Source organism: Engystomops pustulosus, chromosome 1 (assembly GCF_040894005.1).
Source record: "Engystomops pustulosus chromosome 1, aEngPut4.maternal, whole genome shotgun sequence".
Lineage (NCBI taxonomy): Eukaryota > Metazoa > Chordata > Amphibia > Anura > Leptodactylidae > Engystomops > Engystomops pustulosus.
In genome coordinates, this window is record NC_092411.1 from 173,949,142 (window position 1) to 173,972,321 (window position 23,180).

The following is a 23,180-nucleotide window of genomic DNA, read 5'->3' on the forward strand; positions in this document are numbered from 1 at the left end:
CATTCGTTTAATTTTTGAAAATGTATTAAAACACAATAAAACCTATAAATCCGGTATCACCGCGATCGCACCGAACCAAAGAATAAAGCTGAGGTGTTATTTTGAGTGCACAGTCAAAGTCGAAAAAACTGAGCCCACAAGAACGTGACACGTGCGGTTTTTTTAAAAAAATTTTCCACATTTGGAATTTTTTGCAGCTTCGCAGTACACGGCATGTTAAAATAAATAACATTACGGGAAAGTAAAATTTGTTACGCACAAAATAAGCCCTCACACAGGTCTGTACACGGAAACATGAAAAAGTTATGGATTTTTGAAGTTGGAGAGCGAGAAATGAGAGGAAAAACCCTGCGTCCTTAAGGGGTTAAGGGATTAAGTATATGGTACAATAAAAGCAGAATAGAAGGGCACTGGGGGGATTAGTGATGGGGGCAGGGGGTCTATGGAGGAAAGTGTTTAACCCTTTAGCTGCTGCCTGCAGTCCCTGTAGAGTACCTGTTATCACACTGCAGCAGCTGCACACACTCGGCTCTGCTTCATCAGACGAACTTCAGTGAGGAGCAGGAGGAGGTGGGGGCAGGGAGCCATAGATGTAGCAGTGCTGGAGAGCTCCTGCCTGCACGGAGGATGATCCCCTGGGGCTGCTGTGCAGGGGCAGTGCAGAGAATATGACACTCTGCACTGCTCCATCCATCCATCCATCCATCCATCCATGTGCCTGCAAGTGGCAGCCTGAGGACAGGGAGGGCTCTGCCTCCCAGGGGAGGGGATGGGGGAGGTGCCGGCTCTGCAGCAGACAGCCCGGGAGCTGGAGAGGAGGAGGACGCTGCACCCCGCCCCCTGGCTTCTCTGTATCCTGAGCAGGACGGGGGCGGGACTCGGGGGCGGGACTCTGGGGGGCGGGACTCGGGGGCGGGACAAAACGGAAAAATCCGTGAAAACGCAAAAAAAACGGGACTTTCACTTAACGGTCCGTGCAGGCGGGACAAGGGTTAAAAAACGGGACTGTCCCGCCCAAAACGGGACGGTTGGGAGGTATGGGCAACCTACTTCATTGAGCCCCTGCCTAGCTCCCTCCCTCTGTTATGATGTAATTATGATGGACTGCATCCACAGCAGAAGTCAGCAGAAAGAGGGCACCATGGGAGTGCTGGTGAGGTAAGTGGTGACTTTATGTATGCAAATTAATTCCAAGCATTAGGAGGTGCTTGCTATGTATACATTAATAAGGAGTGACATTGTATATGTGTGAATTAGGAGGCATTGTATACATGAAAGATTAAAAGGGGAAGATCTGTCATTTGTGCAGTTTTCTGCTGCAGATTTTATCTGTCATGTTTGTATGGGATTGTCCTAAATTCCATACACTACACTGACTTTACTTTACACATTAGATATACCTCAGAGGCTAGTGTAGGGCAAACCTAAATCTAAGTAAAGTACTACTGAAAAAAGTATATAATCTGTATCTGTATATCAGAAGCCATATGTCATTATCCTCTGTTTTGACCCTGTTGCCAGGCTTGCGCACTTCAGCCAGCTGAGGTGGCTGTTGTCCTAATGCTGGATTTAAGGCTGTTGCGCAGGTGTCTCAGGGTGGCTTATACTGGCTATGAACTTGACTTTCCAGAACCTAGGTATCCTGCCAGTGCCGGAACCCTGCTATCCTGCCAGTACCGGAACCCTGCTATCCTGCCAGTGCCGGTAGCCTATTATATTGCCAGTGCCATAACCCTGCTATCCTTGGGACTCTGTAACTTGCCAGTCTGCATCGTAATATTGTTTTTGTATTCCGTTCCCAAATGCCTGTTCTGTTATCTGGACAATAATAAATTTGTTTATTTTTAAAAACCCTTAAATCTTCCACAACTATTTTAGTGGAAAGAATGAGGGTCTGGTGGCCCCTCCTTTTAGGGGGGTACTGTCATGATCCTCTGTTTTGGCCCTGGTGGCAGGTTTGCCTACTTCACCCAGCAGTCTTTCTGTATTCCTTGAAAGGTGTGTGGGATGTGATTAGGCTCAGGGTTGTTTCAGGGTTGAGGGTTGTCCTAAGGCTGGATATAAGGCTGTTGCACAGGTGTCTCATGGCTGAGTAAATTGCCTGTGAACCTGACTCTGCGGAACCCTGCTATCCTGCCAGTGCTGGAATCCTGCTATCTTTGGGACTTTGTATACTTCCAGCCTCCCTTGGTACTCTGCACCCTGCCAGTCTGTCTCATAATGTTGTTTTTTGTATTCCGTTCCCAGATGTCTGTTCTGTTTTCTGGACATAATAAATTTGTTTTCTTTTAAAACCACCTGCAACATTCCTTTTGTTTTAGTGTTTTTTTCTGACATCGATATAGCCATAAAGTTTTTTTTTATGCGTGAAGAGTTATATTTTTATATAACACCATTTTGGAGTACATATAATATTTTAATGGGACAAGTGTTTACTGGCGCAGCTGAGTCTGGTTGGTGCTGCAATATACTGAATACCTCCTATCGTGGTATTAATAAAAGTATAAGTAAATATGGGTTATGTATATCGCGCTCCTCCAATATGATACAATGCTTTTACAATAATTTTACCTTTTATTGCTGTGTTGTGCTCGCGTTTCCCCTCCTGGGGTGGAGGATAAGGAACAGATGCACTCTTTCTTTTGTTCTGCCACGGATCCGTCGCAGCCCCGGCCGGTGACCGCGTTCGGATGTGCGTGGACGCTGTTTGAAGTTCTCCGGTGTCTGCTTCGGTGACGTCACCACTGGAGCTACGGGAACAAACGAGGAACAAATTTCCTACGCGTTTCGGAGACAGGGACGGTCTCCTTCGTCAGGGATCGTTAAACTCGTTTGGAAGTATCCTTATATAGCTACTTGCCTCACCCTTGAACTTCTCACAGCTGCTGCTAAGTGCATCTATCAGTGGTAAGTCTCTAAAAAGCAAATATCTCTATTTCACTATTTAGTCCTCCCGGAGCAAGAGTATTGAGATTGAAAATCCATCTGCTTTCGGCTCTCGACATTTTGTTAATGAAATTTCCCCCTCTTTGATCGGGGGTGATGATTTCGATACCAAAAATGGAGATTCCGGATAATTGTCCTGAATGTTTATCCATGAAGTGTCGGGACAACGGGTGTCCTTTGTTCTTTTTCCTTATATTTCGTATATGTTCATTTATTCTCTTATAGAGGGGGCGTATTGTTCTACCTACATACAATTTTTCACAGCTACATTTCAATCCATATATCACCCCTTTGGTATGGCAGTTTATTCTATTTTTAATTGAAAAAGAATCATGGGCCCCACATGCTTCTACTTCATGGACTGGATTTTTTAGTTTCAAGGTTTTACACATGGAGCATCTTTTACACGGAAAAAATCCATTTGGCATTTGTGTCTCAAAGATGGTTTTATTTGTGTTTTTTAGTACCTTTTTATTTTTGATGGTGGGGGCTATCAGATTTCCTAAATTTTTGGCTTTTTTAAATGTAAAAGAGGGGTTTTCAGGTATTACCTCGCCTATAACTTTATCCTCCTTGAGGATGTCCCAGTGTCTTTTAATAATCTTTTTAAATAAACCACCGTGTACCGTGTGGTTAATTAGAAAGGGGACCTTGATTTCTAGGGGTTTTGTTTGTGTTTTTGGTGATTTCTCTTTTAATAGGTGTTCTCTTGTGAGATTTGCTATTTTGTGTTTTGTTTTTTCCAATTCTTTCTCATTGTATCCTTTTTCCTCAAATTTTTTTGATAAAATATCAGCCTCCTCCCAGTAATCCTCGATATCTGCACAGTTCCGGCGTATTCTTGTGAATTGGCCTTGGGGAATGTTTTGTAACCAAACAGGGTAGTGGCAGCTATCGAGTGGTATGTAGCTGTTGCTGTCAGTTGGTTTTCTATAGGATTTTGTAAGGATTTTTCCTTCTTTGATGAATATTGTGAGGTCCAGAAAGTTCACTGACTCTTTGCTGTAGCTCGGGGTGAATTGTAGATAAAACTCATTTTTATTGATTTCATTAAAAAATTTTAATAGAGATTGTTCACCGCCTTTCCATATAAAAACAATATCGTCTATAAAACGATGCCATAGGGCCAAGTTCGTCCGTGCTATCGGATTGGTATAGATGGCGGTTTCTTCCCATCGGCCAACATATAGATTGGCATAGCACGGAGCGAACTTGGTCCCCATGGCTGTGCCCCATGTTTGTAAATAAAATTTGTCGTCATATAAAAAATAATTATGAGATAAAATAAAAGAAATACATTCTCCTATAAAATCAATTTGTTCCATTGGTATTCTTTGTTCTTTGTTTAAAAAATATGTTGCCGCTTCTCTACCTTTTCGGTTTTCAATGACCGTGTATAATGAAGTGACATCTAAGGTCCCGATTATATAACCGTCTTTCCAATTGGTTTTCTCTAATATCTGTAACATGTGCTTGGTGTCTTTTAGGTAAGCTGGGAGTTGCTGGGTGGCTGATTGCAGCATGTTGTCAACATATTCAGACACATTAGCTGTCAGGCAATCGATGCCGGATATAATGGGTCGTCCTGGGGGGGCAGTTGTGGATTTGTGAATTTTTGGTATATGGTAAAAGGCAGCTATACGGGGAGTTTGGTTATTTAAATAAAGGGCTTCTTGTTTTGTTAAAATGCCTTTAGTTAATCCGGTTTTAATTAATATATTCAGTTCCTTTTGATATTCCTTTGTTGGGTCCTGTGATAACAGCCTATATGTTTTGTCATCGCCCAACAGTCTTTCCGCTTCTAAACTATAATATTCCTGATCCATAACCACAATGCTCCCGCCTTTGTCTGCCTGCCTAATGATAATTTCGTTATTGTTCTGTAGTTTCCTTATTGCCTCTGTTTCACCTTTGGAGAGATTGCTTTTGTGTGTTTGTTTTGAGACTTTTTGATTTCGTATGTCCTTTATTGTTGCTTGTTGGAACGCATTGAAAGCCTCTGAATATTCATTCAACGGATGCATTTTCGATTTGCATTTTAAATCTGTATGAAGAAATTGTCTGGCGGGAGAAATCATGTTGGCAGTGCTCTTGTTGTCGGTTTTCTTATAGAAGTACTTTTTTAGGGACAGATTTCTCATGAATTTCTTTACTCCAATAAAAGCCTCGAATTTGTTAAATTTCACTGTAGGTGCAAATTTCAATCCTTTTTTCAGTAGACCTTCTTCATTTTTAGTTAATGTGTATTTACTGATATTATAGATTTTTACAGCGTCGTTATGTTGTTTTAATATTTTTTTCTTTTGGGGGAGTTTCCCTCCCCTTGTACCTCTTTTGGTTTTTTTCCACTTTTTACCTGGAAAAAATCCTGTCTCACAGTTTTTTTCTTTTTCTCAAACATCTTGGTTCTGCTGTTCATTCTTATAGTTGGTGTTGAGTCCTCTGTTATTCCTCCTGGTTCTTGGTTTTCTGTGTCTTCCAAATTACCTAACATTGTGTATTTATTGCTTGTGGGAATTGGGTTGGGGTCCCTTCGTCTCTCAACTATAACTGTTGGACTCAAAGGGACTGTGGGACGTTCGGGTATTCGTGTTGTTTTGTTAAGTGCTTTGTCACTTTTATTTGTTCTTTCCCTATTCCTATTTGGTGTTTGGACGTGCTCTCCTTCTCAAAAAAATTTGAGGAAAAAGGATACAATGAGAAAGAATTGGAAAAAACAAAACACAAAATAGCAAATCTCACAAGAGAACACCTATTAAAAGAGAAATCACCAAAAACACAAACAAAACCCCTAGAAATCAAGGTCCCCTTTCTAATTAACCACACGGTACACGGTGGTTTATTTAAAAAGATTATTAAAAGACACTGGGACATCCTCAAGGAGGATAAAGTTATAGGCGAGGTAATACCTGAAAACCCCTCTTTTACATTTAAAAAAGCCAAAAATTTAGGAAATCTGATAGCCCCCACCATCAAAAATAAAAAGGTACTAAAAAACACAAATAAAACCATCTTTGAGACACAAATGCCAAATGGATTTTTTCCGTGTAAAAGATGCTCCATGTGTAAAACCTTGAAACTAAAAAATCCAGTCCATGAAGTAGAAGCATGTGGGGCCCATGATTCTTTTTCAATTAAAAATAGAATAAACTGCCATACCAAAGGGGTGATATATGGATTGAAATGTAGCTGTGAAAAATTGTATGTAGGTAGAACAATACGCCCCCTCTATAAGAGAATAAATGAACATATACGAAATATAAGGAAAAAGAACAAAGGACACCCGTTGTCCCGACACTTCATGGATAAACATTCAGGACAATTATCCGGAATCTCCATTTTTGGTATCGAAATCATCACCCCCGATCAAAGAGGGGGAAATTTCATTAACAAAATGTCGAGAGCCGAAAGCAGATGGATTTTCAATCTCAATACTCTTGCTCCGGGAGGACTAAATAGTGAAATAGAGATATTTGCTTTTTAGAGACTTACCACTGATAGATGCACTTAGCAGCAGCTGTGAGAAGTTCAAGGGTGAGGCAAGTAGCTATATAAGGATACTTCCAAACGAGTTTAACGATCCCTGACGAAGGAGACCGTCCCTGTCTCCGAAACGCGTAGGAAATTTGTTCCTCGTTTGTTCCCGTAGCTCCAGTGGTGACGTCACCGAAGCAGACACCGGAGAACTTCAAACAGCGTCCACGCACATCCGAACGCGGTCACCGGCCGGGGCTGCGACGGATCCGTGGCAGAACAAAAGAAAGAGTGCATCTGTTCCTTATCCTCCACCCCAGGAGGGGAAACGCGAGCACAACACAGCAATAAAAGGTAAAATTATTGTAAAAGCATTGTATCATATTGGAGGAGCGCGATATACATAACCCATATTTACTTATACTTTTATTAATACCACGATAGGAGGTATTCAGTATATTGCAGCACCAACCAGACTCAGCTGCGCCAGTAAACACTTGTCCCATTAAGTATTTTTCTTATCCTATCACTCTTACGATAAGGCAGCAACTGAAATACCAATATGAGTACACTATGGAATGACCGGAGAAATAGAATTAATACCATCCATACCCTCTTCCAGATTCCACATAACTATGATGACCAAATACCTAATGACAATCTAAAAAATACGATACTCACACTAAAATCATTAGAACGATTATTAATCACCGAAATGAGAGACCTATGGGAGATCGCTACCCTAGAAAAATATCTAGAGTTCAACTGTATACCAAAAGGTTTAAAATTACAAAAAACATTAACGGGGGATATTGGAGATAAGGAGACCCTAGCAGAATGGGACGATTTACTTCATGATTTTTCTAAACAAGCCGTTAAATTTATAATAAAAAAACGAGAAATCAACCTAAGAAAAATAAACAAAGAAATAATAGAATTATTTGAGGAAATCAAACCGTACAAAGAACACCCAGAAATTGTACAGTTATCTATAAATATTAAAAAACGTATTAGACAAAAAGAAGAAGATCTAGTGGACAAAAAGAACAAAAAATTCAAAAGAGATGAAGTACCATATAACATATATGAAGAAGACTCCAATAATTCACCACACTTCTGCACAATTGATGAAACCCTTGCAGAATCTTATTTACTCGAAGAAATCCCTCTCAAATCACCACAAAACAGTACTGATGGAATAATAAATGTACAAGTGGAAACAACCCCGAAAGAAGGAGAGCACGTCCAAACACCAAATAGGAATAGGGAAAGAACAAATAAAAGTGACAAAGCACTTAACAAAACAACACGAATACCCGAACGTCCCACAGTCCCTTTGAGTCCAACAGTTATAGTTGAGAGACGAAGGGACCCCAACCCAATTCCCACAAGCAATAAATACACAATGTTAGGTAATTTGGAAGACACAGAAAACCAAGAACCAGGAGGAATAACAGAGGACTCAACACCAACTATAAGAATGAACAGCAGAACCAAGATGTTTGAGAAAAAGAAAAAAACTGTGAGACAGGATTTTTTCCAGGTAAAAAGTGGAAAAAAACCAAAAGAGGTACAAGGGGAGGGAAACTCCCCCAAAAGAAAAAAATATTAAAACAACATAACGACGCTGTAAAAATCTATAATATCAGTAAATACACATTAACTAAAAATGAAGAAGGTCTACTGAAAAAAGGATTGAAATTTGCACCTACAGTGAAATTTAACAAATTCGAGGCTTTTATTGGAGTAAAGAAATTCATGAGAAATCTGTCCCTAAAAAAGTACTTCTATAAGAAAACCGACAACAAGAGCACTGCCAACATGATTTCTCCCGCCAGACAATTTCTTCATACAGATTTAAAATGCAAATCGAAAATGCATCCGTTGAATGAATATTCAGAGGCTTTCAATGCGTTCCAACAAGCAACAATAAAGGACATACGAAATCAAAAAGTCTCAAAACAAACACACAAAAGCAATCTCTCCAAAGGTGAAACAGAGGCAATAAGGAAACTACAGAACAATAACGAAATTATCATTAGGCAGGCAGACAAAGGCGGGAGCATTGTGGTTATGGATCAGGAATATTATAGTTTAGAAGCGGAAAGACTGTTGGGCGATGACAAAACATATAGGCTGTTATCACAGGACCCAACAAAGGAATATCAAAAGGAACTGAATATATTAATTAAAACCGGATTAACTAAAGGCATTTTAACAAAACAAGAAGCCCTTTATTTAAATAACCAAACTCCCCGTATAGCTGCCTTTTACCATATACCAAAAATTCACAAATCCACAACTGCCCCCCCAGGACGACCCATTATATCCGGCATCGATTGCCTGACAGCTAATGTGTCTGAATATGTTGACAACATGCTGCAATCAGCCACCCAGCAACTCCCAGCTTACCTAAAAGACACCAAGCACATGTTACAGATATTAGAGAAAACCAATTGGAAAGACGGTTATATAATCGGGACCTTAGATGTCACTTCATTATACACGGTCATTGAAAACCGAAAAGGTAGAGAAGCGGCAACATATTTTTTAAACAAAGAACAAAGAATACCAATGGAACAAATTGATTTTATAGGAGAATGTATTTCTTTTATTTTATCTCATAATTATTTTTTATATGACGACAAATTTTATTTACAAACATGGGGCACAGCCATGGGGACCAAGTTCGCTCCGTGCTATGCCAATCTATATGTTGGCCGATGGGAAGAAACCGCCATCTATACCAATCCGATAGCACGGACGAACTTGGCCCTATGGCATCGTTTTATAGACGATATTGTTTTTATATGGAAAGGCGGTGAACAATCTCTATTAAAATTTTTTAATGAAATCAATAAAAATGAGTTTTATCTACAATTCACCCCGAGCTACAGCAAAGAGTCAGTGAACTTTCTGGACCTCACAATATTCATCAAAGAAGGAAAAATCCTTACAAAATCCTATAGAAAACCAACTGACAGCAACAGCTACATACCACTCGATAGCTGCCACTACCCTGTTTGGTTACAAAACATTCCCCAAGGCCAATTCACAAGAATACGCCGGAACTGTGCAGATATCGAGGATTACTGGGAGGAGGCTGATATTTTATCAAAAAAATTTGAGGAAAAAGGATACAATGAGAAAGAATTGGAAAAAACAAAACACAAAATAGCAAATCTCACAAGAGAACACCTATTAAAAGAGAAATCACCAAAAACACAAACAAAACCCCTAGAAATCAAGGTCCCCTTTCTAATTAACCACACGGTACACGGTGGTTTATTTAAAAAGATTATTAAAAGACACTGGGACATCCTCAAGGAGGATAAAGTTATAGGCGAGGTAATACCTGAAAACCCCTCTTTTACATTTAAAAAAGCCAAAAATTTAGGAAATCTGATAGCCCCCACCATCAAAAATAAAAAGGTACTAAAAAACACAAATAAAACCATCTTTGAGACACAAATGCCAAATGGATTTTTTCCGTGTAAAAGATGCTCCATGTGTAAAACCTTGAAACTAAAAAATCCAGTCCATGAAGTAGAAGCATGTGGGGCCCATGATTCTTTTTCAATTAAAAATAGAATAAACTGCCATACCAAAGGGGTGATATATGGATTGAAATGTAGCTGTGAAAAATTGTATGTAGGTAGAACAATACGCCCCCTCTATAAGAGAATAAATGAACATATACGAAATATAAGGAAAAAGAACAAAGGACACCCGTTGTCCCGACACTTCATGGATAAACATTCAGGACAATTATCCGGAATCTCCATTTTTGGTATCGAAATCATCACCCCCGATCAAAGAGGGGGAAATTTCATTAACAAAATGTCGAGAGCCGAAAGCAGATGGATTTTCAATCTCAATACTCTTGCTCCGGGAGGACTAAATAGTGAAATAGAGATATTTGCTTTTTAGAGACTTACCACTGATAGATGCACTTAGCAGCAGCTGTGAGAAGTTCAAGGGTGAGGCAAGTAGCTATATAAGGATACTTCCAAACGAGTTTAACGATCCCTGACGAAGGAGACCGTCCCTGTCTCCGAAACGCGTAGGAAATTTGTTCCTCGTTTGTTCCCGTAGCTCCAGTGGTGACGTCACCGAAGCAGACACCGGAGAACTTCAAACAGCGTCCACGCACATCCGAACGCGGTCACCGGCCGGGGCTGCGACGGATCCGTGGCAGAACAAAAGAAAGAGTGCATCTGTTCCTTATCCTCCACCCCAGGAGGGGAAACGCGAGCACAACACAGCAATAAAAGGTAAAATTATTGTAAAAGCATTGTATCATATTGGAGGAGCGCGATATACATAACCCATATTTACATATAATATTTTAAGCCTCAGAGAGAGACCACATTGATAAAACAGAATTCTGTTTTAAATGTTTATTTTAACAAAAACTTTATTAGTGCAAGGCAGCATATAAAGATCACAGTGGTAAGTACATACAACAATATGTTAATTATAGATTATGATTTTCACATACAGGAAATAAAGATCAATGAGAAACTTACCAGTCAAATAATTTAAACATTTGAAATAACAAAGTGTCAGACAGAATGAATAATCCAAAAGTTAGCAAACAATCACAGTGTTAAAAGAATGGATGTTGACTAGAGATGAGCGAACACTAAAATGCTCGGGTACTCGTTATTCGAGACGAACTTTTCCCGATGCTCGAGTGCTCGTCTCGAATAACGAACCCCATTGAAGTCAATGGGAGACTCGAGCATTTTTCAAGGGGACCAAGGCTCTGCACAGGGAAGCTTGGCCAAACACCTGGGAACCTCAGAAAAGGATGGAAACACCACGGAAATGGACAGGAAACAGCAGGGGCAGCATGCATGGATGCCTCTGAGGCTGCATAATCGCACCATTATGCCAAAATTATGGGCAACAGCATGGCCATGACAGAGTGACAGAATGAAGCTAGATAGCATCTAAAACATCCAATAATTGACCCTGACACTATAGGGGACGGCATGCAGAGGCAGCGGCAGCAGGCTAGAGAGTGTCATGGCGACATACCCTAAATGGACTCAGGCTTCAAACCAATGGGTGGCAGAGAGGAACCAAAGGAGGTGAGCAAGAAGCGCTCAAATAATATCGGTACATGATAAAAGTTTGCCAGTATATTTTGTGGATTACACAGCAGGGTGGCGACAAAGTTAACATGGAAGCCATGAAAACAACCCAAAATTCTGCCTGACACAGCTCGTTTGATAAGGGGACGATGTATGGAGGCAGTGAACTAGTAGTAGATTAAAGGTGCTGCAGTTAAAACTATGTTAGTTGGATCTTGGCATGGAGCTGGCGCTCCGCTGCCAGGCGAGCTTTCGCCAATCCAAGCCCCTGTCTCTAGGCTACTCCCCAAACAGCACTTCTAAGAACCTTTTGTATAAGATCAAGTGTAGTAGCGTTCTTATAAGTTTAGGATATGCCGGGTGAGGGGAATGTAAACAGATGCGCAAGAAGCGCTGAAATAATATCCCTAAATGGTAAAAGTTTGCAAGTATATTTTGGGGATTACACAGCAGGGTGGCGACAAAGTTAACAACTTTGATGTGGAATGCCCTGTAATAGCTCTTGGGCGGTGTGCCTTTTATCGCCTAGGCTCAGCAGTTTCAGCACCGCCTGCTGTCGCTTAGCGACGGCACTGCTGCTGTGCCTAGAGCTACCGACTGATGGCGCCATGCCCACGGATGGTAATTCGGAGGAGGAGGAGGTGGAGGAGGGGTGGGAGGAGGTATAGTAGGCCTTTGAGACCTGGACCGAGGTAGGCCCCGCAATTCTCTGCGTCGGCAGTATATGACCAGCCCCAGGGTCAGACTCGGTCCCAGCCTGCACCAAGTTAAGTGTAGTAGCGTTCTTATAAGTTTGGGATATGGCGGGTGAGGGGAATGTAAACAGATGCGCAAGAAGCGCATGATGCGCATGGAGCTGGCGTTCCGCTGCCAGGCGAGCTTTCGCCAATCCAAGCCCCTGTCTCTAGGCTACTCCCCAAACAGCACTTCTAAGAACCTTTTGTATAAGATCAAGTGTAGTAGCGTTCTTATAAGTTTAGGATATGCCGGGTGAGGGGAATGTAAACAGATGCGCAAGAAGCGCTGAAATAATATCCCTAAATGGTAAAAGTTTGCCAGTATATTTTGGGGATTACACAGCAGGGTGGCGACAAAGTTAACAACTTTGATGTGGAATCCATGAAAACAACCCAAATTTCTGCCTGACACACCTCGTTTGATAAAGGGACGATGTATGGAGGCAGCTATATGGACGACTTTTGGAGGTAGCAATGGAGACAACGTGTGGAGGCTGCTATGGAGACAATTTAATTTGGATAGTGCCTGTATGTGGCAGTCCCAAACATTTTTCAAACCAGAGGAGCAGGTAGGTGGCCCTCCAGTAAAATGGGATAGATTGAGTGCCTGTATGTGGCAGTCCCAAAAATGTTTCAAACCAGAGGAGCAGGTAGGTGGCCCTCCAGTAAAATGGAATAGATTGAGTGCCTGTATGTGGCAGTCCCAAAAATTGTTCAAACCAGAGGAGCAGGTAGGTGGCCCTGCAGTAAAATGGAATAGATTGAGTGCCTGTATGTGGCAGTCCCAAAAATTGTTCAAACCAGAGGAGCAGGTAGGTGGCCCTGCAGTAAAATGGAATAGATTGAGTGCCTGTATGTGGCAGTCCCAAAAATTGTTCAAACCAGAGGAGCAGGTAGGTGGCCCTGCAGTAAAATGGAATAGATTGAGTGCCTGTATGTGGCAGTCCCAAAAATGTTTCAAACCAGAGGAGCAGGTAGGTGGCCCTCCAGTAAAATGGAATAGATTGAGTGCCTGTATGTGGCAGTCCCAAAAATTGTTCAAACCAGAGGAGCAGGTAGGTGGCCCTGCAGTAAAATGGAATAGATTGAGTGCCTGTATGTGGCAGTCCCAAAAATGTTTCAAACCAGAGGAGCAGGTAGGTGGCCCTGCAGTAAAATGGAATAGATTGAGTGCCTGTATGTGGCAGTCCCAAAAATGTTTCAAACCAGAGGAGCAGGTAGGTGGCCCTCCAGTAAAATGGAATAGATTGAGTGCCTGTATGTGGCAGTCCCAAAAATTGTTCAAACCAGAGGAGCAGGTAGGTGGCCCTGCAGTAAAATGGAATAGATTGAGTGCCTGTATGTGGCAGTCCCAAAAATGTTTCAAACCAGAGGAGCAGGTAGGTGGCCCTCCAGTAAAATGGAATAGATTGAGTGCCTGTATGTGGCAGTCCCAAAAATTGTTCAAACCAGAGGAGCAGGTAGGTGGCCCTGCAGTAAAATGGAATAGATTGAGTGCCTGTATGTGGCAGTCCCAAAAATTGTTCAAACCAGAGGAGCAGGTAGGTGGCCCTGCAGTAAAATGGAATAGATTGAGTGCCTGTATGTGGCAGTCCCAAAAATTTTTTAAAACAGAGGACCGGGTAGGTGGCCCTCCAGAAAAATGGAATAGATTGAGTGCCTGTATGTGGCACTCACAAAAATTGTTTCAAACAGAGGACCGGGTAGGTGGCCCTCCAGAAAAATTAAATGCATAAAGTACTATAGGTAGAGCCAGTGGGCCCTGTCAAAAAATAGCCAGTTTCCTCTGCTTTACTGTACAAAGAGCAGGAGAAGGAGGAAAATGAGGAGGAGGAGGAGGAGTGGATAAATTATTCAGGTTGAGCTTCCTTCACCTGCTGGAGATTGGAAATTAGGAGAAATCCATGCTTTATTCATCTTGATAAGCGTCAGCCTGTCAGCGCTGTCAGTCGACAGGCGTGTACGCTTATCGGTGATGATGCCACCAGCTGCACTGAAAACCCGCTCGGACAAGACGCTAGCGGCAGGGCAGGCAAGAACCTCCAAGGCGTAGAGCGCCAGTTCGTGCCACATGTCCAGCTTTGAAACCCAGTAGTTGTAGGGAGCTGTGTGATCATTTAGGACGATGGTATGGTCAGCTACGTACTCCCTCACCATCTTTCTGTAAAGATCAGCCCTACTCTGCCGAGACTGGGGACAGGTGACAGTGTCTTGCTGGGGTGACATAAAGCTGGCAAAAGCCTTGTAAAGCGTACCCTTGCCAGTGCTGGACAAGCTGCCTGCTCGCCTACTCTCCCTCGCTACTTGTCCCGCAGAACTACGCACTCTGCCGCTAGCGCTGTCAGAAGGGAAATACTGTTTCAGCTTGTGCACCAGGGCCTGCTGGTATTCATGCATTCTCACACTCCTTTCCTCTCCAGGGATGAGAGTGGGAAGATTTTGCTTGTACCGTGGGTCCAGGAGAGTGAACACCCAGTAATCGGTGCTGGAATAAATTCTTTGAACGCGAGGGTCACGGGATAGGCAGCCTAGCATGAAATCTGCCATATGCGCCAGAGTACCAACGCGTAAGAATTCACTCCCCTCACTGGCCTGACTGTCCATTTCCTCCTCCTCCAACTCCTCCAACTCCTCTTCTTCTGCCCATACACGCTGAACAGTGAAGGACTCAACAATGGTCCCCTCTTGTGTCTCGCCAACATTCTCCTCCTCTTCCTCCTCATCCTCCTCCACCTCCACCTCCTCCGATATGCGCTGAGAAACAGACCTCAGGGTGCTTTGGCTATCAACAAGGGAATATTCTTCCCCCGTCTCTTGTGACGAGCGCAAAGCTTCCGACTTCATGCTGACCAGAGAGTTTTTCAACAGGCCAAGCAGCGGGATGGTGAGGCTGATGATGGCGGCATCGCCACTGACCATCTGTGTTGACTCCTCAAAGTTACTCAGCACCTGACAGATATCAGACATCCACGTCCACTCCTCATTGTAGACTTGAGGAAGCTGACTGACCTGACTACCAGTTCTGGTGGAAGTTGACATCTGGCAGTCTACAATCGCTCTGCGCTGCTGGTAAACTCTGGATAACATGGTCAGTGTTGAATTCCACCTCGTGGGCACGTCGCACAACAGTCGGTGAGCGGGCAGTTGGAGGCGGCGCTGCGCTGCCCTGAGAGTGGCAGCATCTGGGCTGGACTTCCTGAAATGCGCACAGATGCGGCGCACCTTCGTGAGCAAATCAGACAGATTGGGGTATGTCTTGAGGAAACGCTGCACTATCAGATTTAACACATGGGCCAGGCATGGCACATGTGTCAGTCTGCCGAGTTGCAGAGCCGCCACCAGGTTACGGCCGTTGTCACACACAACCATTCCCGGCTTGAGGTTCAGCGGTGCCAGCCACAGATCAGTCTGCGCCATGATGCCCTGTAATAGCTCTTGGGCGGTGTGCCTTTTGTCGCCTAGGCTCAGCAGTTTGAGCACCGCCTGCTGTCGCTTAGCGACGGCACTGCTGCTGTGCCTAGAGCTACCGACTGATGGCGCCGTGCCCACGGATGGTAGTTCGGAGGAGGAGGTGGAGGAGGGGTGGGAGGAGGAGGAGGCATAGTAGGCCTGAAACACCTGGACCGAGGTAGGCCCCGCAATCCTCGGCGTCGGCAGTATATGAGCAGCCCCAGGGTCAGACTCGGTCCCAGCCTCCACCAAGTTAACCCAATGTGCCGTCAGCGATATATAGTGGCCCTGCCCGGCAGCACTCATCCACGTGTCCGTGGTCAGGTGGACCTTGTCAGAAACGGCGTTGGTCAGGGCACGGATGATGTTGTCTGACACATGCTGGTGCAGGGCTGGGACGGCACATCGGGAAAAGTAGTGGCGGCTGGGGACCGAATACCGAGGGGCGGCCGCCGCCATGAGGTTGCGAAAGGCCTCGGTCTCTACTAGCCTATAGGGCAGCATCTCCAGGCTAAGCAATCTGGAGATGTGCACATTAAGGGCTTGGGCGTGCGGGTGGGTTGCACTATATTTGCGTTTCCGCTCCAGCGTCTGGGGTATGGAGAGCTGAACGCTGGTGGATGCTGTGGAGGATCGTGGAGGCGACGATGGGGTTTTTGTGGCAGGGTCCTGGGCAGGGGGCTGACTAGCAGCTGACACAGGGGAAGGAGCAGTGGTGTGCACGGCCGGAGGTGAACGGGCTTGTTGCCACTGAGTGGGGTGCTTAGCATTCATATGCCTGCGCATACTGGTGGTAGTTAAGCTAGTAGTGGTGGAACCCCTGCTGAGCCTGGTTTGGCAAATGTTGCACACCACAGTCCGTCGGTCATCCGGTGTTTCCTTAAAGAACCTCCACACTTCTGAAGATCTAGCCCTCGCCGCAAGAGCCCTCACCACGGGAGCTTCACTAGTTGACAGTGGCGCTGATGCACCAGCTCTGGCCCTGCCTCTCCGTCTGGCCCCACCACTGCCTCTTCCAACCTGTTCAGGTCGAGGACTCTCCTCCGTCTCAGAAGCACTGTGTTCACCCGGCCTCTCAACCCAGCTTGGGTCTGTCACCTCATCATCCTCCGATCCCTCAGTCTGCTCCCCCCTCGGACTTCCTGCCCTGACAACAACTTCCCCACTGTCTGACAACCGTGTCTCCTCATCGTCGGACACCTCTTTACACACTTCCACTACGTCAAGAAGGTCATCATCACCCACAGACTGTGACTGGTGGAAAACCTGGGCATCGGAAAATTGCTCAGCAGCAACCGGACAAGTGGTTTGTGACTGTGGGAAGGGTCCAGAAAACAGTTCCTCAGAGTATGCCGGTTCAAATGCCAAATTTTCCTGGGAGGGGGCAGACTGGGGGGGAGGAGGCTGAGGTGCAGGAGCTGGAGGAGTGGCGATTTCGGTGACATGGGTGGACTGCGTGGAAGACTGACTGGTGGTGGACAAATTGCTCGAAGCATTGTCAGCAATCCACGACATCACCTGTTCGCACTGTTCTGGCCTCAACAGTGCTCTACCACGAGTCCCAGTAACTTCAGACATGAACCTAGGGAGTGTAGCTCTGCGGCGTTCCCCTGCTCCCTCATCAGCAGGTGGTGTCTCACCCCGCCCAGGACCACGGCCTCTGACCCCTGCAGTAGTTGGACGCCCACGTCCCCGCCCTCGTCCTCTACCCCTAGCCCTCGGGTTAAACATTTTTAAAATGAGAGTTATAACTTTATTTTTTTTTTTACTTTTTTTTGTTTTTTTTTGTGTTTTTTTTTTTTTTTTTGTGTTTTTTGTTTTTTTTTGAGTTTTTAAAACCAAACAATGCTATCCTATTGCTATGGCTATTTTCTAGCCAAGTATCAAAGGAAGCACAGTACTATGCCAGATGAGATGACACTGAGTTATTGCCTAATAGAAATCCAACCCCTACTGAATTTTGCCACTTCGGCCTTTGCTATGGATATGTGCGCCACTAAGCGCAGAACACAGCGGTCGCAAGTCCCACTACAAATTGCTCAGAATTGGCAAGTACATGCACTGCAGAAACTACAGCCACCAGCAGATCAACCAGAAATCAAATATATAGAACGCTACTGTAGGCTTCAAGATCAAGAAGCTGTTTGTATTCTCCTATGGCTATTTTCTAGCCAAGTATCAAAGGAAGCACAGTACTATGCCGGATGAGATGACACTGAGTTATTGCCTAATAGAAATCCAACCCCTACTGAATTTTGCAACTTCGGCCTTTGCTATGGATATGTGCGCCACTAAGCGCAGAACACAGCGGTCGCAAGTCCCACTACAAATTGCTCAGAATTGGCAAGTACATGCACTGCAGAAACTACAGCCACCAGCAGATCAACCAGAAATCAAATATATAGAACGCTACTGTAGGCTTCAAGAAGCTGTTTGTATTCTCCTATGGCTATTTTCTAGCCAAGTATCAAAGGAAGCACAGTACTATGCCAGATGAGATGACACTGAGTTATTGCCTAATAGAAATCCAACCCCTACTGAATTTTGCCACTTCGGCCTTTGCTATGGATATGTGCGCCACTAAGCGCAGAACACAGCGGTCGCAAGTCTCACTACAAATTGCTCAGAATTGGCAAGTACATGCACTGCAGAAACTACAGCCACCAGCAGATCAACCAGAAATCAAATATATAGAACGCTACTGTAGGCTTCAAGAAGCTGTTTGTATTCTCCTATGGCTATTTTCTAGCCAAGTATCAAAGGAAGCACAGTACTATGCCAGATGAGATGACACTGAGTTATTGCCTAATAGAAATCCAACCCCTACTTAATTTTGCCACTTCAGCCTTTGCTATGGATATGTGCGCCACTAAGCGCAGAACACAGCGGTCGCAAGTCTCACTACAAATTGCTCAGAATTGGCAAGTACATGCACTGCAGAAACTACAGCCACCAGCAGATCAACCAGAAATCAAATATATAGAACGCTACTGTAGGCTTCAAGAAGCTGTTTGTATTCTCCTATGGCTATTTTCTAGCCAAGTATCAAAGGAAGCACAGTACTATGCCAGATGAGATGACACTGAGTTATTGCCTAATAGAAATCCAACCCCTACTGAATTTTGCCACTTCAGCCTTTGCTATGGATATGTGCGCCACTAAGCGCAGAACACAGCGGTCGCAAGTCCCACTACAAATTGCTCAGAATTGGCAAGTACATGCACTGCAGAAACTACAGCCACCAGCAGATCGACCAGAAATCAAATATATAGAACGCTACTGTAGGCTTCAAGAAGCTGTTTGTATTCTCCTATGGCTATTTTCTAGCCAAGTATCAAAGGAAGCACAGTACTATGCCAGATGAGATGACACTGAGTTATTGCCTAATAGAAATCCAACCCCTACTGAATTTTGCCACTTCGGCCTTTGCTATGGATATGTGCGCCACTAAGCGCAGAACACAGCGGTCGCAAGTCTCACTACAAATTGCTCAGAATTGGCAAGTACATGCACTGCAGAAACTACAGCCACCAGCAGATCAACCAGAAATCAAATATATAGAACGCTACTGTAGGCTTCAAGAAGCTGTTTGTATTCTCCTATGGCTATTTTCTAGCCAAGTATCAAAGGAAGCACAGTACTATGCCAGATGAGATGACACTGAGTTATTGCCTAATAGAAATCCAACCCCTACTTAATTTTGCCACTTCAGCCTTTGCTATGGATATGTGCGCCACTAAGCGCAGAACACAGCGGTCGCAAGTCTCACTACAAATTGCTCAGAATTGGCAAGTACATGCACTGCAGAAACTACAGCCACCAGCAGATCAACCAGAAATCAAATATATAGAACGCTACTGTAGGCTTCAAGAAGCTGTTTGTATTCTCCTATGGCTATTTTCTAGCCAAGTATCAAAGGAAGCACAGTACTATGCCAGATGAGATGACACTGAGTTATTGCCTAATAGAAATCCAACCCCTACTGAATTTTCCCACTTCGGTCTTTGCTATGGATATGTGTGCCACTAAGAGCTAAACACAACGGTAGCAAGTCCCCCTGCTAATTCCTCACAAAATGGTAAAAGATGCAAATTAAAATAAAAAAAGTAGAACGTTATTGTAGCCCTAAGAAGGGCTGTTGGGTTCTTTGAGAATCACTCCTGCCTAACAGTAAGCTAATAGAACACCCTAACGCTTTCCCTGAGCAGCAGCAGCTCTCTCCCTAGCGGCATCCAGAGACAGAATGATCCGAGCAGCGCGGCCAGCGGCTAGTCTATCCCAGGGTCACCTGATCTGGCCAGCCAACCACTGCTATCGACGTGTAAGGGTACCACGTCATGCTGGGTGGAGTGCAGAGTCTCCTGGCTTGTGATTGGCTCTGTTTCTGGCCGCCAAAAAGCAAAACGGCGGGAGCTGCCATTTTCTCGAGCGGGCGAAGTATTCGTCCGAGTAACGAGCAGTTTCGAGTACCCTAATGCTCGACCGAGCATCAAGCTCGGACGAGCATGTTCGCTCATCTCTAATGTTGACCCAATTCAAATTGTACTGAGGCTTTATAATAAATAAGTGTTCAGCCATAAATCCCAATTCCCATAAAATTGCCATAAACAGTAAAATCCACCACTTTTACCAAATTACAGGTATTATTTACTCATTTGGACAACTCAGTAAATTAAGGAATCTCAATTCAAAGTCAAGCTATACATGTTTTAGCAGTTGTGGCAACATGTTAGATTATATTTCACTCGGAAGGAGATCTGCTTACCTTAATTGTAATAATACTAGAGCTGGAGAGAGGCTGACAGTAGTTTTCAAAGTATCTCATAGCAAAGACTGTAATTGTTCAAAAGGGAGCTATCATTCAGCACATATTTACCATATACAAGTATAAAAATTTACTTTTATTAATATATTTCATATAAAAAATATATACATAGATCAGAAAACAGATTAGAAAACTTAAAAATACAGTATAGCTGTTTGTAGTGTGTATAGCTGTAGGTATTCCCTGGTATACCAAAGCAAGCGGCACCCGCTATCTTGTTATGCGTATGCTCAGTGAAATCAGTAGTGTTTTCCACATATATTTCTCAGGTTTTAGCCAAATTTACTTCTGTAGATACCAACCACAGATGTAATAGTAGTTGTAGGGGGCGTTATATACGTATGTCAACACAATCCCTCCACTTGGCTCCATTGTTGTCACGTCACCCTGATTACTCAGACAAACTGTAGGTAGATGGTCCCTGTTGTATATTCCCTATCGGACACTATCAGGGTTCATCTTCTTATAACATATTACAGTTTGACTAATTTGTCGATATACACTACACACTAGTCAGTTAGACTCCCTAAGTTAACGTGCTTGGTTGTTACAGTCCCTAAAGTTGCTGTCTCAGAACTCGGTCGATAAACACTATACACTAATCAACACTATACTAGATTCACTGAGCTGATGTGCTGAATTGTTACAGTCCCTAGAACTGCTATCTCAACATGTGGAGCAACGGACAGCCCACCACAAGTGAAGAACTCACATGACTCGTCACCTGATCACATCACATGATTTCTCTATCATGTGGAGCAACGGACAGCCCACCATGAGGGGTGGACTCTGTCACACTTCCCGAGATTCGGCCTCTGATTGGATGTACTGTAAGACCTGTTGACACTCCCATATACTATATATGGCACTTCGAGGACGCCACACGCGAGCTAAGCCTTATACCCCTAATGAAGCCGATGATTTGGTGAAACATGTTGGGGGGCTTTAGTTTTTGTTTTTTAACAGGCAGTATTGGCTCATTAGTTTAGTGTTGAGATAGCAGTTCTAGGGTCTGTAACAATCCAGCACGTCAGCTCAGTGAATCTAGTATACTGTTGATTAGTGTACAGTGTTTATCGACCGCTTTCTGAGACAGCAACTTTAGGAACTGTATCAACCAAGCACGTACACTTAAGAAATCTAATATAGTGTTCACTAGTGTGTACTGTATATCGAGAAATTAGTCAAACTGTAATATGTTATAAGAAGATGAACCCTGTGAGTGTTTGATAGGGAATATACAACAGGGACTAACTACCTACAGTTTGTAATCGGGGTGACGTGAGTGTGTTGACATATATAACTCCCCCTACAACTACTATTACATTTGTGGACGGTGTCTACCGAAGTAAATTTGGCTAAAACTCTCAAGTGTAGGTGGAAATCCATAGTTAACAGATACCCTATGTGATAAACGAATGATCTGGTCCAAACATCTTACTGTCACTATAACACATCATCATAAGCTTAACAAAGCGTCATAGTGTGTTGTCATGATACTCACCCAATAAAGTCCTAATGTGTTCTAAATAAACTTTTAGAAATATATGTGGAAAACACTACTGATTTAACTGAGCATACGCATGACAAGATAGAGGGCACCTCTCGATTTGGTATACCTGGGAATACCTACATCTATACACACTACGAGCAGCGATACTGTATTTTTAAGTTTTCTAACGTCACCCTGATATAAAATAAATATTTTTTATATAAAATATGCTAATAAAAGTACATTTTTATACTTGGATATGGTAAATATGGGCTGAATGATAGCTCCCTTTTGAATAATTTGTAAAAACCTGCCAAGATAGGATCCTCCCAATTTTTTGAGAATAAAAGACTGTATTTGGTTTCAGAATCTTGAGATAATGAGACAAGACTAAAAATATGCATAATAGTTGAAATACCTATATGGCAGTGGTGGCGAACCTATGGCACGGGTGCCAGAGGCAGCACTCAGAGCCCTTTCTGTGGCACCCGGCCATCGCCCCAGCACACCAGACAGGACTAAAAGAATCTTCCTGCAGTTCCAAGCAACCTCAAAGCTGTTGCTTTCAGTCATATATTAAAGTGATACTTACTTGGGACTGGGCCAAATTATCTTTGGAGGACCTCCTTCTCGCCCCATGATTCTCTGTGTACAGAGGGACACTGGAAAGAAGCTACAATGATGCAAATTTTCCATCTTTCTTTCTACTGTGATTCTGTCCTGAGGAGGTCAATATGATTGAAAGTTGTTGAAGAACAGGTAGCAGAAAGTTACTGCTTTAATTTTTGGTTGGCACCTCGCGATAAATAAGGGGGGTTTTGGGCCACTAAAAGGTTCGCAATCACTGCTATAGTGTTTACATGCCTTACATGCCAAGGTAATGCCTTTGGTCAATATGGTAGGATGGAAAAAGGCACATCTGCGCGGCAAGTGTCTAATTTTCAGGGAAAGCAGGAGGACATCTGCTGTAAAGTGCTTCCCCCTACGCAAACCTGCTTGTACAGTCAGCAGTTGGGGTTGTGGCAATGGGTGACGTAGAGTTATTGCCCAGACCTGAATCGCCGACGGGGTCTGCAAAATGGCTTCGTTTTCATTCTGCATCCAGTGTTTGGGGGGAGGGGGGTTGCAAAAGCCATTGTCTGGTGTGTTCTGATATG

The 23,180-nt window shown here is 43.7% G+C and overlaps 1 protein-coding gene across 6 annotated transcripts in view; it reads right to left on the reverse strand.

Annotated features, from left to right (window-relative positions):
* The window catches only part of ARHGEF18 (Rho/Rac guanine nucleotide exchange factor 18), a 373,611-nt gene that overhangs the window by 170,496 nt on the left and 179,935 nt on the right, over positions 1-23,180 (reverse strand). Inside the window, exons 1-2 of one of the 6 annotated variants that reach the window (XM_072113899.1) lie at positions 21,226-21,242; positions 20,472-20,539 (exon numbers count right to left, since the gene is read on the reverse strand). The exons of the other annotated variants lie outside the window; for them this stretch is intronic. The gene's annotated coding sequence lies outside the window, so the exon portion shown is untranslated. Of the gene's footprint in view, positions 1-20,471; positions 20,540-21,225; positions 21,243-23,180 lie in introns of those variants that run through there. 6 annotated transcript variants of the gene reach the window in all.